Source organism: Anomaloglossus baeobatrachus, chromosome 11 (genome assembly GCF_048569485.1).
Source record: "Anomaloglossus baeobatrachus isolate aAnoBae1 chromosome 11, aAnoBae1.hap1, whole genome shotgun sequence".
Taxonomy (NCBI): domain Eukaryota; kingdom Metazoa; phylum Chordata; class Amphibia; order Anura; family Aromobatidae; genus Anomaloglossus; species Anomaloglossus baeobatrachus.
Window position 1 is genome coordinate 77,345,448 of NC_134363.1, and position 17,293 is coordinate 77,362,740.

General features: G+C 42.1%; 1 long non-coding RNA gene across 1 annotated transcript in view; it reads left to right on the plus strand.

The window, feature by feature from the left end:
• The window catches only part of LOC142256265 (uncharacterized), a 99,109-nt gene extending 82,448 nt beyond the window's left edge, over positions 1 to 16,661 (plus strand). Inside the window, exon 3 of the long non-coding RNA XR_012727507.1 lies at positions 16,585 to 16,661. This is a non-coding gene — a long non-coding RNA (uncharacterized LOC142256265). The remainder of the gene's footprint in view (positions 1 to 16,584) is intronic.
• Positions 16,662 to 17,293: the final 632 nt, after the last annotated feature.

Genomic DNA, 17,293 nt, shown 5'->3' on the forward strand with positions numbered 1-17,293 from the left:
TCCACACTTAGACGTGGAGGGGAAATTTGTCTTGGAGATGCTGTCTATGAACAGAAGGAAAAGCTAAAGGAAGCCTGACTTTCTATCCCTCCGAATTATGAAATGCAGCAATGAATTCCATGAGTTTGCTATAACATTAGCGTAGCTAAATGTGCATGAGGGTGTGATGTAGAGGTGCTAGAAATAGCTTGTCACCAGTGGGGCACTAATGGAATACAACAGCCAGTTCTATGATACCACAAAATGGCAGTATTTTGTGCTATCATTATAGCTTATTAAAAACAGAGCACGAGGTTGTCATGCAGAGGTGCTGCACATAGATTTGCAGTAGTGTGAATAGACAAAAGTACAATAGCCACGTTTAGGATACAACTAGGTACAGTGAGTGTTTGCTAGTATAATGGCTGAGTTTAAAAAAGTTTGAGTGTGCAATGCAGGCAGACGTGCTGCAAATAACGTTCCAATACTGTGAATTGACAAAAGTACAATAGCCACGTTTAGGATACAACTAGGTACAGTGAGTGTTTGCTAGTATAATGGCTGAGTTTAAAAAAGTTTGAGTGTGCAATGCAGGCAGACGTGCTGCAAATAACGTTCCAATACTGTGAATTGACAAAAGTACAATAGCCACGTTTAGGATACAACTAGGTACAGTGAGTGTTTGCTAGTATAATGGCTGAGTTTAAAAAAGTTAGAGTGTGCAATGCAGGCAGACGTGCTGCAAATATCGTTCCAATACTGTGAATAGACAAAAGTAAAATAGCCACGTTTAGGATACAACTAGGTACACTGAGTGTTTGCTAGTATAATGGCTGAGTTTAAAAAAGTTAGAGTGTGCAATGCAGGCAGACGTGCTGCAAATAACGTTCCAATACTGTGAATTGACAAAAGTACAATAGCCACGTTTAGGATACAACTAGGTACACTGAGTGTTTGCTAGTATAATGGCTGAGTTTAAAAAAGTTAGAGTGTGCAATGCAGGCAGACGTGCTGCAAATAACGTTCCAATACTGTGAATTGACAAAAGTACAATAGCCACGTTTAGGATACAACTAGGTACAGTGAGTGTTTGCTAGTATAATGGCTGAGTTTAAAAAAGTTAGAGTGTGCAATGCAGGCAGACGTGCTGCAAATATCGTTCCAATACTGTGAATAGACAAAAGTAAAATAGCCACGTTTAGGATACAACTAGGTACACTGAGTGTTTGCTAGTATAATGGCTGAGTTTAAAAAAGTTAGAGTGTGCAATGCAGGCAGACGTGCTGCAAATAACGTTCCAATACTGTGAATAGACAAAAGTACAATAGCCACGTTTAGGATACAACTAGGTACACTGAGTGTTTGCTACTATAAATGGCTGAGTTTAAAAAAGTTTGAGTGTGCAATGCAGGCAGACGTGCTGCAAATAACGTTCCAATACTGTGAATTGACAAAAGTACAATAGCCACGTTTAGGATACAACTAGGTACAGTGAGTGTTTGCTAGTATAATGGCTGAGTTTAAAAAAGTTTGAGTGTGCAATGCAGGCAGACGTGCTGCAAATAACGTTCCAATACTGTGAATTGACAAAAGTACAATAGCCACGTTTAGGATACAACTAGGTACAGTGAGTGTTTGCTAGTATAATGGCTGAGTTTAAAAAAGTTTGAGTGTGCAATGCAGGCAGACGTGCTGCAAATAACGTTCCAATACTGTGAATTGACAAAAGTACAATAGCCACGTTTAGGATACAACTAGGTACAGTGAGTGTTTGCTAGTATAATGGCTGAGTTTAAAAAAGTTAGAGTGTGCAATGCAGGCAGACGTGCTGCAAATATCGTTCCAATACTGTGAATAGACAAAAGTAAAATAGCCACGTTTAGGATACAACTAGGTACACTGAGTGTTTGCTAGTATAATGGCTGAGTTTAAAAAAGTTAGAGTGTGCAATGCAGGCAGACGTGCTGCAAATAACGTTCCAATACTGTGAATAGACAAAAGTACAATAGCCACGTTTAGGATACAACTAGGTACACTGAGTGTTTGCTACTATAAATGGCTGAGTTTAAAAAAGTTTGAGTGTGCAATGCAGGCAGACGTGCTGCAAATAACGTTCCAATACTGTGAATTGACAAAAGTACAATAGCCACGTTTAGGATACAACTAGGTACAGTGAGTGTTTGCTAGTATAATGGCTGAGTTTAAAAAAGTTTGAGTGTGCAATGCAGGCAGACGTGCTGCAAATAACGTTCCAATACTGTGAATTGACAAAAGTACAATAGCCACGTTTAGGATACAACTAGGTACAGTGAGTGTTTGCTAGTATAATGGCTGAGTTTAAAAAAGTTTGAGTGTGCAATGCAGGCAGACGTGCTGCAAATAACGTTCCAATACTGTGAATTGACAAAAGTACAATAGCCACGTTTAGGATACAACTAGGTACAGTGAGTGTTTGCTAGTATAATGGCTGAGTTTAAAAAAGTTAGAGTGTGCAATGCAGGCAGACGTGCTGCAAATATCGTTCCAATACTGTGAATAGACAAAAGTAAAATAGCCACGTTTAGGATACAACTAGGTACACTGAGTGTTTGCTAGTATAATGGCTGAGTTTAAAAAAGTTAGAGTGTGCAATGCAGGCAGACGTGCTGCAAATAACGTTCCAATACTGTGAATAGACAAAAGTACAATAGCCACGTTTAGGATACAACTAGGTACACTGAGTGTTTGCTACTATAAATGGCTGAGTTTAAAAAAGTTTGAGTGTGCAATGCAGGCAGACGTGCTGCAAATAACGTTCCAATACTGTGAATTGACAAAAGTACAATAGCCACGTTTAGGATACAACTAGGTACAGTGAGTGTTTGCTAGTATAATGGCTGAGTTTAAAAAAGTTTGAGTGTGCAATGCAGGCAGACGTGCTGCAAATAACGTTCCAATACTGTGAATTGACAAAAGTACAATAGCCACGTTTAGGATACAACTAGGTACAGTGAGTGTTTGCTAGTATAATGGCTGAGTTTAAAAAAGTTTGAGTGTGCAATGCAGGCAGACGTGCTGCAAATAACGTTCCAATACTGTGAATTGACAAAAGTACAATAGCCACGTTTAGGATACAACTAGGTACAGTGAGTGTTTGCTAGTATAATGGCTGAGTTTAAAAAAGTTAGAGTGTGCAATGCAGGCAGACGTGCTGCAAATATCGTTCCAATACTGTGAATAGACAAAAGTAAAATAGCCACGTTTAGGATACAACTAGGTACACTGAGTGTTTGCTAGTATAATGGCTGAGTTTAAAAAAGTTAGAGTGTGCAATGCAGGCAGACGTGCTGCAAATAACGTTCCAATACTGTGAATAGACAAAAGTACAATAGCCACGTTTAGGATACAACTAGGTACACTGAGTGTTTGCTACTATAAATGGCTGAGTTTAAAAAAGTTTGAGTGTGCAATGCAGGCAGACGTGCTGCAAATAACGTTCCAATACTGTGAATTGACAAAAGTACAATAGCCACGTTTAGGATACAACTAGGTACACTGAGTGTTTGCTACTATAAATGGCTGAGTTTAAAAAAGTTTGAGTGTGCAATGCAGGCAGACGTGCTGCAAATAACGTTCCAATACTGTGAATTGACAAAAGTACAATAGCCACGTTTAGGATACAACTAGGTACACTGAGTGTTTGCTAGTATAATGGCTGAGTTTAAAAAAGTTAGAGTGTGCAATGCAGGCAGACGTGCTGCAAATATCGTTCCAATACTGTGAATAGACAAAAGTACAATAGCCACGTTTAGGATACAACTAGGTACACTGAGTGTTTGCTACTATAAATGGCTGAGTTTAAAAAAGTTTGAGTGTGCAATGCAGGCAGACGTGCTGCAAATAACGTTCCAATACTGTGAATTGACAAAAGTACAATAGCCACGTTTAGGATACAACTAGGTACACTGAGTGTTTGCTACTATAAATGGCTGAGTTTAAAAAAGTTAGAGTGTGCAATGCAGGCAGACGTGCTGCAAATATCGTTCCAATACTGTGAATAGACAAAAGTACAATAGCCACGTTTAGGATACAACTAGGTACACTGAGTGTTTGCTAGTATAATGGCTTAGTAACAATGAGTTGTAGTGTGCAATGCAGGCAGACGTGCTCTGCAAATGTCTTTGCACTAGTGGGACTATAGCAAAGTCCAATAGCCACGTTTAGGATGCCACTAGGTACACTGAGTGTTTGCTAGTAAAATTGCTTAGTTTAAAAAAGTTGGAGTGTGCAATGCAGGCAGATGTGCTCTGCTAATATCTTTGCACTAGTGGGACTATAGCAAAGTCCAATAGCCACGTATAGGATGCCACTAGGTACACTGAGTGTTTGCTAGTATAATGGCTTAGTTAAAATGAGTTTGAGTGTGCAATGCAGGCAGACGCGCTATGCAAATGTCTTTGCACTAGTGGGACTATAGCAAAGTCCAATAGCCACGTATAGGATGCCACTAGGTACACTGAGTGTTTGCTAGTATAATGGCTTGGTTTTAATGAGTTGGAGTGTGCAATGCAGGCAGACGCGCTCTGCAAATGTCTTTGCACTAGTGGGACTATAGCAAAGTCCAATAGCCACGTATAGGATGCCACTAGGTACACTGAGTGTTTGCTAGTATAATGGCTTGGTTAGAATGAGTTGTAGTGTGCAATGCAGGCAGATGTGCTCTGCTAATGTCTTTGCACTAGTGGGACTATAGCAAAGTCCAATAGCCACGTATAGGATGCCACTAGGTACACTGAGTGTTTGCTAGTATAATGGCTTAGTTAAAATGAGTTTGAGTGTGCAATGCAGGCAGACGCGCTATGCAAATGTCTTTGCACTAGTGGGACTATAGCAAAGTCCAATAGCCACGTATAGGATGCCACTAGGTACACTGAGTGTTTGCTAGTATAATGGCTTGGTTAGAATGAGTTGTAGTGTGCAATGCAGGCAGATGTGCTCTGCTAATGTCTTTGCACTAGTGGGACTATAGCAAAGTCCAATAGCCACGTATAGGATGCCACTAGGTACACTGAGTGTTTGCTAGTATAATGGCTTAGTTAAAATGAGTTTGAGTGTGCAATGCCGGCAGACGCGCTATGCAAATGTCTTTGCACTAGTGGGACTATAGCAAAGTCCAATAGCCACGTATAGGATGCCACTAGGTACACTGAGTGTTTGCTAGTATAATGGCTTGGTTTTAATGAGTTGGAGTGTGCAATGCAGGCAGACGCGCTCTGCAAATGTCTTTGCACTAGTGGGACTATAGCAAAGTCCAATAGCCACGTATAGGATGCCACTAGGTACACTGAGTGTTTGCTAGTATAATGGCTTGGTTAGAATGAGTTGTAGTGTGCAATGCAGGCAGACGCGCTCTGCAAATGTCTTTGCACTAGTGGGACTATAGCAAAGTCCAATAGCCACGTATAGGATGCCACTAGGTACACTGAGTGTTTGCTAGTATAATGGCTTGGTTAGAATGAGTTGTAGTGTGCAATGCAGGCAGACGCGCTCTGCAAATGTCTTTGCACTAGTGGGACTATAGCAAAGTCCAATAGCCACGTATAGGATGCCACTAGGTACACTGAGTGTTTGCTAGTATAATGGCTTAGTTATCAGTTGGAGTGTGCAGAGGACAAGAGGGTACAGTGGCAGGATTGTGGTGCTCTGGGTAGAGGAATGGAAGCCTGCCTTTCTATTCCCTCCTAATGGTGAAATGCAGGTAGGAAATCCCTGACCTGGGCTACACAGACGCTGTTGCTGTTTGCAGGACCTGTCACCTATGGCTCTCTGACCCTGCCGGTTGGAGCCCTTAAAAGGACTGCTATAAAGTGCTCTCCCTAAGCTGTCTAACGCTGTGTATGCAGCGCATACAGCTGTATCGGCTATAGGACTCAGGAAGACGGAGCTGCGACAGTGATGTCTGACACCAAAGACGCAGAAGGCAGATAATGGCGTCCGTGAAGAAAATGTCCGGTTTTATAATGCAGGGACATGTGACATGCAGATCCTATCACACATGCCGTTGCTTCTCTGGCTCAAAGTCCACTTAGCTGTGTGTGTGTCTGGGATTGGCTGACATGCTGGCCCGCCCCACAAGACGCGCGCACTTAGGGAAGGAAGACAAGAAAAAAAAAAAAAAAAAATGGCGATCGCCATTATAGAAACAGCAGTGATCTGAAGGCGCTGTTCACGCACACTATACACTGAAATGTGATAATAGTTTGATTCACAGAGTGACTTACACTATTACAGCAGAAACCAAGCTATGATTTAGCTGTTTTTTGGCTGCTAGAACCGTTCTCGAACGTTTCTAGAACTACCGAGCTTTTGCAAAAAGCTCGAGTTCTAGTTCGATCTAGAACATGCCCCAAAATCACTCGAGCCGCGAACTGGAGAACCACGAACCACGAACCGCGCTCAACTCTAGCTCAGACCACTCTACCAATTTTGAAGACCAAAATGCAAAATGGTCCAATCTCCCCCATATAGCATCAATATTGAGCTCTAGATACTCTTGCACCATTCTCTCCAGTCATTCACTATGTGTCAGGCTTGTACTCTGTTGTTCTGCTGGTGCATGCAATGGTCTAAAAATTGTGTGCCAAACCTCACAAAAATTGATTCTTCCACTTGAACTGCTATTGCTAATGTTTCTGCATTGATAATGCAATGTTCCCGTGATTGGAATTTAAGAACTGCGATGCACAATGTGTACCTTACTGTTGTCTGGTGGAACACTGCTGTTAAGATGGTCTACAAGCTTGCTTTGATACTCCAGCACCCACCAGTCTCTTTGGAGGAGGAAAGCATCTTGCTAAATTTACTCTTGTACCCTGGATTTAACAGAGTGACAACTCAGTAGTCAGAAATATTCCCAACCCAAACAATAAGGACATCATGTTGCAGTGCTGAAAGAAGGTGCTCGTGTGTCGGACACTTACGTGAGGCATGCTGTGTTGTTGGCAGGGTAACGCTCAAGTTTGCCTTCTCCATTGCCTCCCACCAACCATTACCTCTTCCTCCTCCAATTGTTCCTCAGCTCCTGTATCTTCACTAAAAGTTTGTCTGTTACCATGAGCCACCTCGATCGGTAGACTCCACCCCCCATGAAATCCACCTGTGTGACGACTGTCCAGGCCTTACAGAAAATGGTATCCCTTCCTCATCCTACTCTGCTTCCTCCTCTACCTCTGAATTCCCCACCTTCACCTGCAGAAAATTCAAAGTGTGCTCCAACATATAGAAGAGTGGAATAGTAATGCTGATTACGGCATCATTAACGCTAACCATCTTTGCAGCCATTTTGAAACTGTGCAGAAGGTTGCAGAGGGCCTTCATCTGTGCCCAGTTCGTAATTGTGATTTGCTCCACATTCGAACTGCGGTGTCCCAGGCTATGTAACATGCAAAGTGCACTAGGGCTTGCTGCTACTGGCACAGTCACTGCAACATGTGCACAGTGGAATTCCACAGTGGAATTCCACAGTGTCGGCAAATCGCATATCAACCGGTAGTCCAAATTTTTTTTTGAGTATTGCAAGTTGATTTGCTGCTGGGTGTGAACAAGGGAAGTATGCACACATCGACAGTGACTTCTGCAGCAGCACACCCAGGCCAGGATAGTGGCCTAGAAAATGCTGTACAACCAGGTTGAGGATGTGAGCCATGCAAGACACAAGTGTGATGTCACCCAGGCATAAAGCCACCCCCAGGTTTGCACTGTTATCACACACGGTCTTCCTGGCTCCAAGTTTAGTGAAGACATCCATTGATTAAACTGTACCTGGATAGAGGTCCACAACTCTGCAGCTGTGTGACTGCATTCTCCAATGCATATTAATTTCAGTACTGCCTGATTGTATTGAGCCCTGGCTGAACTCTATGGAGGTGGAGAGGAATTTTCTCTTCACTGTTGAAACACATGTTACATGAATGGAGAGGTTGAGGGCACTAGTGGAGGCCTTAGAGGAGGCGGAGGAAGCAGAAGCAGTAAAGGAAGTGAAAGATCCAGAGTTTTGTCCCCAAACCTTGAGGATTTCAAGACTTGTGAAGCAGCCAGTTTGCCATCTGCCCTCACTGCATCCATAGTAACCCAGTGCCTAGTCAGCGAGATGTAATGCCCCTGGCCATGCATGCTTGGGGATCGCCAACGTAACAGCCTTGTCTTCCTCCTCATCCTCCTCATCTGGTGAGCTACTCAGCTGCTTGCCTCTGGACACCAAGTAGGATCCACAACTCCATCGTCATATTCTATTTTGTTCCACTCCTCCTCTTCCTGACCTGACATTACAGGACAGTACTCGAATGCCTTAGGTATCTGAGTCCCATCATCATCACCTCCACCCCCAGGGGTTCACGTAACTTGACAAGGTTTGGGATCCTGCTTGGATTCTACTTTGTCAGGGCCAGGATCCAACTGACAATGACTTTGGGCATCAGTGCAGATCTCTGATGACCATGGGATAGAGTGTGTGAACAGCTCTGCAGACTCACCTATGTGTGGTTCCCTACAGTCAGTTTGGTGGTTGGAGATATGTGACATTGGGGGGAAACAAGTGTAATTAGGTTGGCACCTCTGAGGAATGAACTGTGTGTGATATTGAGGTGCAGGAAGAGGAATAGAGGCCACTTGCCAGCGACTCTAGCACATGCTGTCTCTCACCCATATTTTGGAATTGAAGCGCTGTGTAGCTGCCCAAAAAATCTAGTGGAGTAGGTTGTCCAGTAATGGAAGTTGTCCTAATTTGTCTTGGGATAGGATGTTTGCTCATGGGATCATTAACTAACCTTAAAACATCCCACGCGTACACCTCGAATACCGCGCCTATTCACCCTTCTACCACAACCTCGTTGTGATTTACCACTCATGGTTGATGTACCCTTTCCCATTGAAACAGATGTTTCGCATCCTTACGCCCACACATATCAGACACCTGACACAAAAAAAATTTCTTTATTTCTTGCCTGAGATGGAAATATTGTGAAGATACAAAAAGTACCAATTCCTAGCAATGTGGTTCACTGGATAATTTTGAGCATGCACTATAAAGTTGCAAGAAGTATTTAGCTAGTAAACTAGCAAATTTTGTGCAGACACCAATAAGCTACAATACCTAGAAATGTGTTTCACTGGCTAATTTGGAGCAGGTACTAAAAAGTGCTAAAACCAATTTAGCTAGTTCACTGGCAAATTTTGAGCAGGCACTAATAAGTAAAAATACCTAGAAATCTGGTTCACTGGCTAATTTGGAGCAGGCACTAATAAGTAACAATATCTAGAAATGTGGTTCACAGGATAATTTGGAGCAGGCAGTAAAAAGTGCCCAGACCTATTTTGCTAGTTGACTGTCACATTTTGACCAGGCACTAAAAAGTAACAATACCTAGAAATGTGGTTCACAGGGTAATTTGGAGCAGGCACTAAAAACTGCCAATATCCATTTACATAGTTCACTGGCATATTTTGAGCAGGCACTAATAAGTAGTAATACCTAAAAATGTGGTTCACTGGCTAATTTGGATCAGGCAGTAATAAGTAGCAATACCTATTTAGATTGTTCAAATGCAGCTTTTTAGCAGGCACTCACAAGTAGCAATCCCTATTTATATCATGACGATTTGTCGCACATTCCTTTGCTTACACTGCACATCCCTATTCTACACTATCGCTCTCCTATTTATCTCAATTACCAATCTTTAAACCCCTAGCTAAGCTAATTGTCTAGCAGCACCTGTGGCAGCACCTTCCCTAATGTTTATCATTCAGAAAATGGCACTAACGCCGTATGTCCTCATTCTATATGCAGAGGGACATGTGACTTAGGCAGCCAATGAAACATACCTTTGTGTCTGACCCTTGTGGATGTTTTGTGTTCCGTGATTGGCTGCAGGAACATCCACAAACATAGTTAAAGAGAACCAACCAGCAGGATTTTTATGTATATAGTAAAACCAGTGCTATACTGGTGCTAGGATGCTGAATGTAAGCATACCTTTGTTCTTAGATTTGAGGTTTTATTTCAGAAATATGTGCAAGGAAAGTTACAGAAATGCACTGCTATTTGATTGGTAGGTGTTACAGTATATCTAATAGGTTTGGTCAGGTTTTGCTATCTGTTCCCACGTCTGTCTACTTCCCTGGCCTTGGTAGATGCTAGACTGTATGTATACCTTCCAGGTATGAGTTATTTCTGTCATGTGATAGAGGCAGCCCATACAGTCTAACATCTACCAAAGCCAGGGAGGCAGACAGGGGCGGGAATATATAGCAAAACCCAACCCACCTATTAGATATTCTGCAGCACCTATCAATCAAATAGCAGTACATTTCTGTAACTTTACTTGCACATATTTCTGAAATAAAACCATCAATCTCAGAACAAAAGGTATGCTTACATTCAGCATCTTAGCGCTAGTATAGCACTGGCTTTACTTTAAATATGGAAATCCTGCTGGTTTGTTCTCTTTAAGAAAAAAATAAAACGGTTGCATTCCTCTGGCTTCTCCCAAGTTTCCACCCACTCCACTCATTAAGCATATTCCCCGTTCATCATACAGCACCACAATCCTATCCAGCAGCATAATATTATTAGAAAAGCATTTTTGGAAAACGCAATCAGTTATTGAACAAAACCAATCATTGACAACTTTTGGGGAAATTGCTCATGTTACCAAGCCTGAGCCAAACCGGCTAAGGCTCGTATCGAATTTGAGATTTGTGAATCTTTATCGAACAAGTTCGCTCATCTTTAATTATAACAGATAAGCTACCACAGTAGAATTTACACATAAAATGTCATTGCCTTTAAAATACAATTTATATTAAACCAACGCAGTTGTTAAATCCATCTATTGAAGTTACAGAACAATGCCCCGGCTGGTGGCTGTCATTCAGAATTATTCATCAATTCATCCTGATCTTAATTGATAGTCTATAGAATTTTCCAAAAATTGTCCTCCAGCAGATCTGTCTAATAGTCTGATAGTTGGTAGCACATCAGTATGCTGCCGTTCTTATAGTGACTCCCCCTATACATTTAGTTGTTGGCAATAAATTAACCTTGAGGAAGATGCCAGATGCTTCCAAAATGTGATTTGGGAATCAGATCAGTCTATTAAGAACAACTAAGCTACAACAGCAGGGCGCCACAGAGGAGTAGGTTGGCATAAAATCTGCAATAGATTTTAGCAAGTTCCATTCTAGCGATCTGGCATTTGGACTCACTATTACTTCACTGACAAGTACTTTCACTATACCATCACCATCTACCAAGTAACTGTGGCATCTAACAGTTGAGTGCTCCATCACGGAGGAGAGTAATGGCAGAGCAGCAGAGGCTCATTATACCGAAAAGCTTTAATACCTTCCAGACAACCTGCAAGGTAATTACTCGATATCTGCTGAGAGCACTACACAGCTTGAGGGACACTGACAGTCACAGAATTTCTTACTGACTGAATGAAAGCAGCATTATGATAATTTACGACTAACAACTAATGGTACAGGGGGAGTCAAGTATATGAATATCAGCATACCGATGTGCTACTAACTTTCAGACTGTTAGACATCTGCTGGTGGACAATTTTTGGAAAAGTCAATATACTACTAATTAAGATCAGAATTCAGGATTCCTAGATGGAATGGATGCCTAGATCTGAACAATAGCCACCAGCTGGGATATCGTTCTGTAAGTTCAATAGACAGATATAACAGCTGTGTTGGTTTAATATAAATTGTATTTTAAAGTCAATGGAATTTTGCGTAGATTTTACTGTGGTAGCTTACCTGTTATAATACACTTTTTTCATACCCACTGTCCAGAGAACTATTTACTTTTTAGCACAAGCCCTGATATATTTAACCTGAAAAGTATTAATAATAATACACTGGCCATCTCCATAATTCACCCTCAATACTGCCCCTCTTCCTAATATCTCTCCCATAGTGGCCCTCTGTATAATATCCTCCAACACGCTGCCGCTTTGTATAATATGCCCCCACACTGCTCCTCTGTATAATATGCCCCCGACACACTGCCCCTCTATATAATAACCATGCCTGCTGCCAATGCCAGTCTGTATAATATCCCACACACTGCCCCTGTATAATATACCTCCATACACACTGACTCTCTGTAAAATTTTCCCCCACATTGCCCTTCTGTATAATAACCGCACACAAACAGTGTTCCTCTGTAAAATATACCCCCACACTGCCCCTATTAATAATATACCCCACACACTGCCCCTCTCTATAATATCCCCCCACACACTGCTCCTCGCAATACTGTGCCCACTTTAACAATTTATCCTATTGTCCTATAATATGCCCTCACAGTAACTTTGTCCCATGCCCCCTTCCCTCCACTCCCCAGTAAATGTTAGGACATATAATTTTCAGCTCCACCATGGAACGCTTGCTATTCCCCACCGCATGCTCACCTCCTCTGAGTAGCACTGCCTCAACAACAGCAGTATGATGAGGTCCCAGCATGATCATATCGCTGCATGCTGGGTTGTGGGATAATGAGCAGCACTCAGCCCCAGTCCCGGATGTCATGTATATAAATTCATACACATCTCAAAGTTGTGAATATATTTGGATACACTATGAAGAGAACTGGAGTCTCCTGACCCCAAAGGAAACTATGGCGACCGCATTCATGGTATAGAACTAGTCATGCGGTTGCCCTGAACAGCTACCTTGGGACTAGCCTAGGAGGTATATGCCCCCTGGACCTCCAGCCTATCCTGCCCCCACATGCATAATTTGCAAGCAATGAGCCTCAAGCACATCACATGCAAATTAGCCATGTGGTGGCGTGCACTCACTCAACATAAAGTGGCTGAAGCAACAGAGGGCAAGCTGGTAGAGTCTGACATCACTGATTATGTCAGACATGGCTGCCCCACTCTGCTGTGGCCATAATTTTAAAGCTGCATCTATGACTGGGGCCCGGACCTGGGGCTTACTAAAGCTAAGTAATTACCCCGGGGCTCAGGCCTACTTTTTCACCGGGCACCATACAAAAGTAAGGGCATTAATGTCCTACTGGCCGCCCTACATACGATAAAAAGTTTGGCAGTCTGCAGTCAGAAACAGTGACTATAGACCATTCATCTCAGCTCAGAAAATCTCTATTACTGTCAGGATTTGCTCATATAATAGCAAAAGTATTTATGTATCATACCCTAATGTAGGGGTGGATAAAAAAAATGTTCTATGAAAAGCCATTTGGATATTTACACCTTCATTTTTAGGAAGTACAAAATCAACTTAAAAATAATTCTGCTATGCTTGACCAAACATTTAATTCCTTCACACCCAGCCTGTTTTCACCTTCATGACCAGGCCAATTTTTTCAATTCTGACTAGTGTCATTTTGTGATGTATTAACTCTGGAATGCTTTAACTGATCAAAGTGATTTATAAATGTTTTTTGTTTCAAGACATATTATACTTCATGATAGTGATAAACTTAGGACAATACTTTTTGTGTTTATTTGCAAAAATGTTGGAAATTTCGAGAAAATTTAGAGAATTTCACAATTTTTAAACTTTGAATTCTTATGCCCTTAAACCAGAGAGTTATATCACAAAAATTAGTTAATAAATAATATTTCCAAAATGTCTACTTTACATCAGCTCAATTTTTGAAACATCACTTTTTTTAGTTAGGAAGTTAAAAGGGTTCAAAATTTTTGAGCAATTTTTCATTTTTCCAACAAAATTTACAAAACCAAAATTTTAGGGACTGCATCACATTTGAAGTGACTTTGAGAGGCCTAAGTGACATAACATACTCAAGCATGAAACCATTCTAAAAGCTGCACCCCTACATCTGCTCAAAACCATATCCAAGAAGTTTATTAACCCCTTCACGACCGGCCGATTTTTTGCTTTTCGTTTTTTTTTCTTTCGCCATTCTTTTTCTAAGAGACGTAACTTTTTTATTTTTCAGTCAATATGGTCGTGTGAGGGCTCATTTTTTGCGGAACGAGCTGTACGTTTCAATGAAACCATAGGTTTTACCATATAGTGTACTGGAAAATGGCAAAAAAATTCCAAATGCAGAAAAATTGCGAAAAAAGTGAGATAGCACTATTGTTTTTGAGATATTTTATTCACTGTGTTCACTGTATGGTAAAACTGATGTGTGGGTGTGATGCCTCAGGTCAGTGCGAGTTCGTAGACACCAAACATTTATAGGTTTACCTTTATATAAGGGGTTAAAAAATTTTTGGAAGTTTGTCTGAAAAAAGTGGTGCACGTTTTAAGCCATATTCCGTGACCCGTAGCGTTCTCATTTTTCGGGATCTATGGCTCAGTGACAGCTTATTTTTTGTGACTCAAGCTGACATTTTTAACGGTACCATTTTTGTGCAGATGCTACATTTTGATCGCCTGTTATTGCATTTTGCGCAAAAGTTGTGGCGACAAAAAAAGTTATTTTGGCGTTTGGAATTTTTTTGCCGCTACGCCGTTTACTGATCAGATTAATTGATTTAATATTTTGATAGATTGGGCGTTTCTGAATGCGGCGATTCCAAATGTGTGTATATTTTTTATTTTTTTAACCCTTTAATTTTCAACGGGGCGAAAGGGGGGTGATTTGAACTTTTATGTTTTTTTGCTTTTTTTTAATTTTTTAAAACTTTTTTTTTTACTTTTTTTTTTATTTTACTAGTCCCCCTAGGGGTCCGATCGCTCTGCACTATCTGCTGATCACAGCTACACAGCTGTAAACAGCAGATACGTGCACTTTCTGCTTCCCTGGGCTCCGTGGAAAGCGAAAGTGAAAGTAGTTCATGTCTAGCACAGGAGTCATCACATGACTCTGTGCTACCATGACAACCATCGAAAGTCACGTGATCATGTCACGTGACTTCCGGTATCGGACGGTAAGCAAAACTTTCCCGCGATCGCGTTTATAATGGCGCTGTCACATATTGACTGCGCCATTACAGCGGTTAAACGGCACGAGCAGATAACGATTCTGCTCGTGCCTAGCAGGCACACATCTCAGCTGTGAAAATCAGCTGAGATGTGCGCCGATCGCAGCATGCTGCTGCCAGGAGACCGCGGGCAGTAACGTTATGACCGCTAGGACGTAATTTTACGGCCCGTGGTCGTTAAGGGGTTAAAGAGGTCGCTCACTACTCAGGTTAGTGGCCACACATCACTGAGTGACTGGGCTGTAGGCGGAATTTCACCGTTTGTCACAGCCCAGCATTGCTCCTGCTTGGGGCGCTCTGAGTGCGCAAGATACTGGGCTGTGACAAGCGGAGAAACGCCGCCAACAGACCAGTCACTCACGGAGAATAGGGCACGCCTTAGTAACGTTGGGTCAACTAGAAGTTGATGTGACATCATCGAATCTCAGAGGTCACACAACTTGGGGATCATGTGATGGGGATAAAAGGACCAAAATAGTGCCGCTCGGAGGCAGAATTTACTAAACAAGGTATTTGAAAAAAGTCTTCTCTATGAGGCTTACAGTGATGTGTGGCCACTATACTGAGTAGTTAACCACCCCTTTAACCTTTGTGCATCATAGAAACTAAAGCATTGTGGAAGGAAAAAATGAAAATGTTACTTTTTCCCACATAAATGTAATTTTAGGCCGAAATTAAGCATTTTCACAATGGTAACAGAAAAAATACACAAGACAGTTTGCTGTGCAATATCTGCAGAGTACACCGATACCCCATATGGGGTGGAAATCTACTGTTCGTGCGCGCATCAGGGCTCAGAATGGCAGCAGCGCCATTTGCCTGTTTGAATGCAAAATTGGCTGGAGTGTTTAGCTGATGCCAAGTCGTAGTTGGAGAGCCCCTAAAATGCCTAAACAGTGGACTTCCCCCACAATTGACCCCATTTTGGAAAATAGACCCCACAGGGAATTTATCTAGATGTTTGGTGAGTAGCAGCTTCACAGAATTTTATAAATACACAAAGAAAATGGAAGTCTTTCATTTTGCCAAAGTAGCCACATACCTCAATCGGAAACGATAAATAGTCATAGGCACAAGTGTGCAGATAAAAAATATTTTTATTAATCAGACAATAGTGTAATACGAGGCATGAGTAGTATAATAAATATAAGGATGGTTACAAAGACATAGAGGGTGAAAGATTCCCCATATGTGGCTGCATGCAATGAAATTCCCTAATAGTTAGCAGTAGCTCACTGATATGGTCAGTGCTGGAAGGGGTTAATACACATCATGGTCACTGATTATAAGAATCAACAAGTATACCGCTGGAGGGGTAATGTGCGCCGTAGAAGACATTTTGTCGGTTTGGCAGCTTCTGTATCTGCCTCCTCGGTCTCTTCAGTGGAGGATGAGAACTTGACATCTCAGGCCCTATCGAGACCCGTGACCAGAGGGTTTGTGGGGAAAAGTCGATCCAACAAGGCACCCCCCGGCCCTCCTAAATCTACATCAGGTGCAATTGCCAAGAAGGGCAATACTAACGAACTGGAGGTGATTAATTTGTCCCAAATTGTACTTTCTGACGACCAGGTTGAAGTGTTAAAATTAGGACTAACCTTTGTACCTGACTGTGATTTTGATCTTTTTACAGTTTCAAAGGACTTGAACCTGTTCCTCAGAAAGTTGGTCCTCCATAAGTTACATTCCAAGAAGTCTTGGCCTGGTCTGTCCATCACTGAGGCTGAGGAGGAGGCAGTGCGCTCACTTGAGGAACTCGAGGGTCAGGCATCTGGTGAGTTGTCCGGTATCTTTCCGACACATTTGCACCCGCGCTCCACCACGTTCCCCCCGCTTTCGTTATGCCCCCAGGTTCAGATCTTCCATGACCTTGTCATGGGAGACCTGAAATCACTTTCCAGGAGTAACCTATCTAATAACCTTTCGGTAAAACATCAACGGGCTCTTGAGGAACTGAAGAAGTTAGAAGGGGTGGTGATCAAACCAGCGGATAAGGGGGGTAATGTGGTGATCTGGCCTACCACCATGTACTAGCGCGAGGTGTATAGGCAACTGAGGACTGCCGACTTTTACCAGGTGCTTCCCTCGAATCCGACTAATGCCTACGTAACCCAGTTGACTCTCATACTCGAGGATGCTCTTACCGCAGGCACGATCACAAAAAAGATCTATGATGGTCTCCTTCCAGGGTTGCCAGTGACGCCCACGTTCTATTTATTGCCTAAAATTCATAAGAACCCTCGGGTTCCCCCTAGGCGTCCGATTGTCTCTGGCATGGGAGGGCTGTGCAATGCAGTTTGCAAGTTTATAGATTTTTACCTCCAACCTTTGGTTGAGACGCT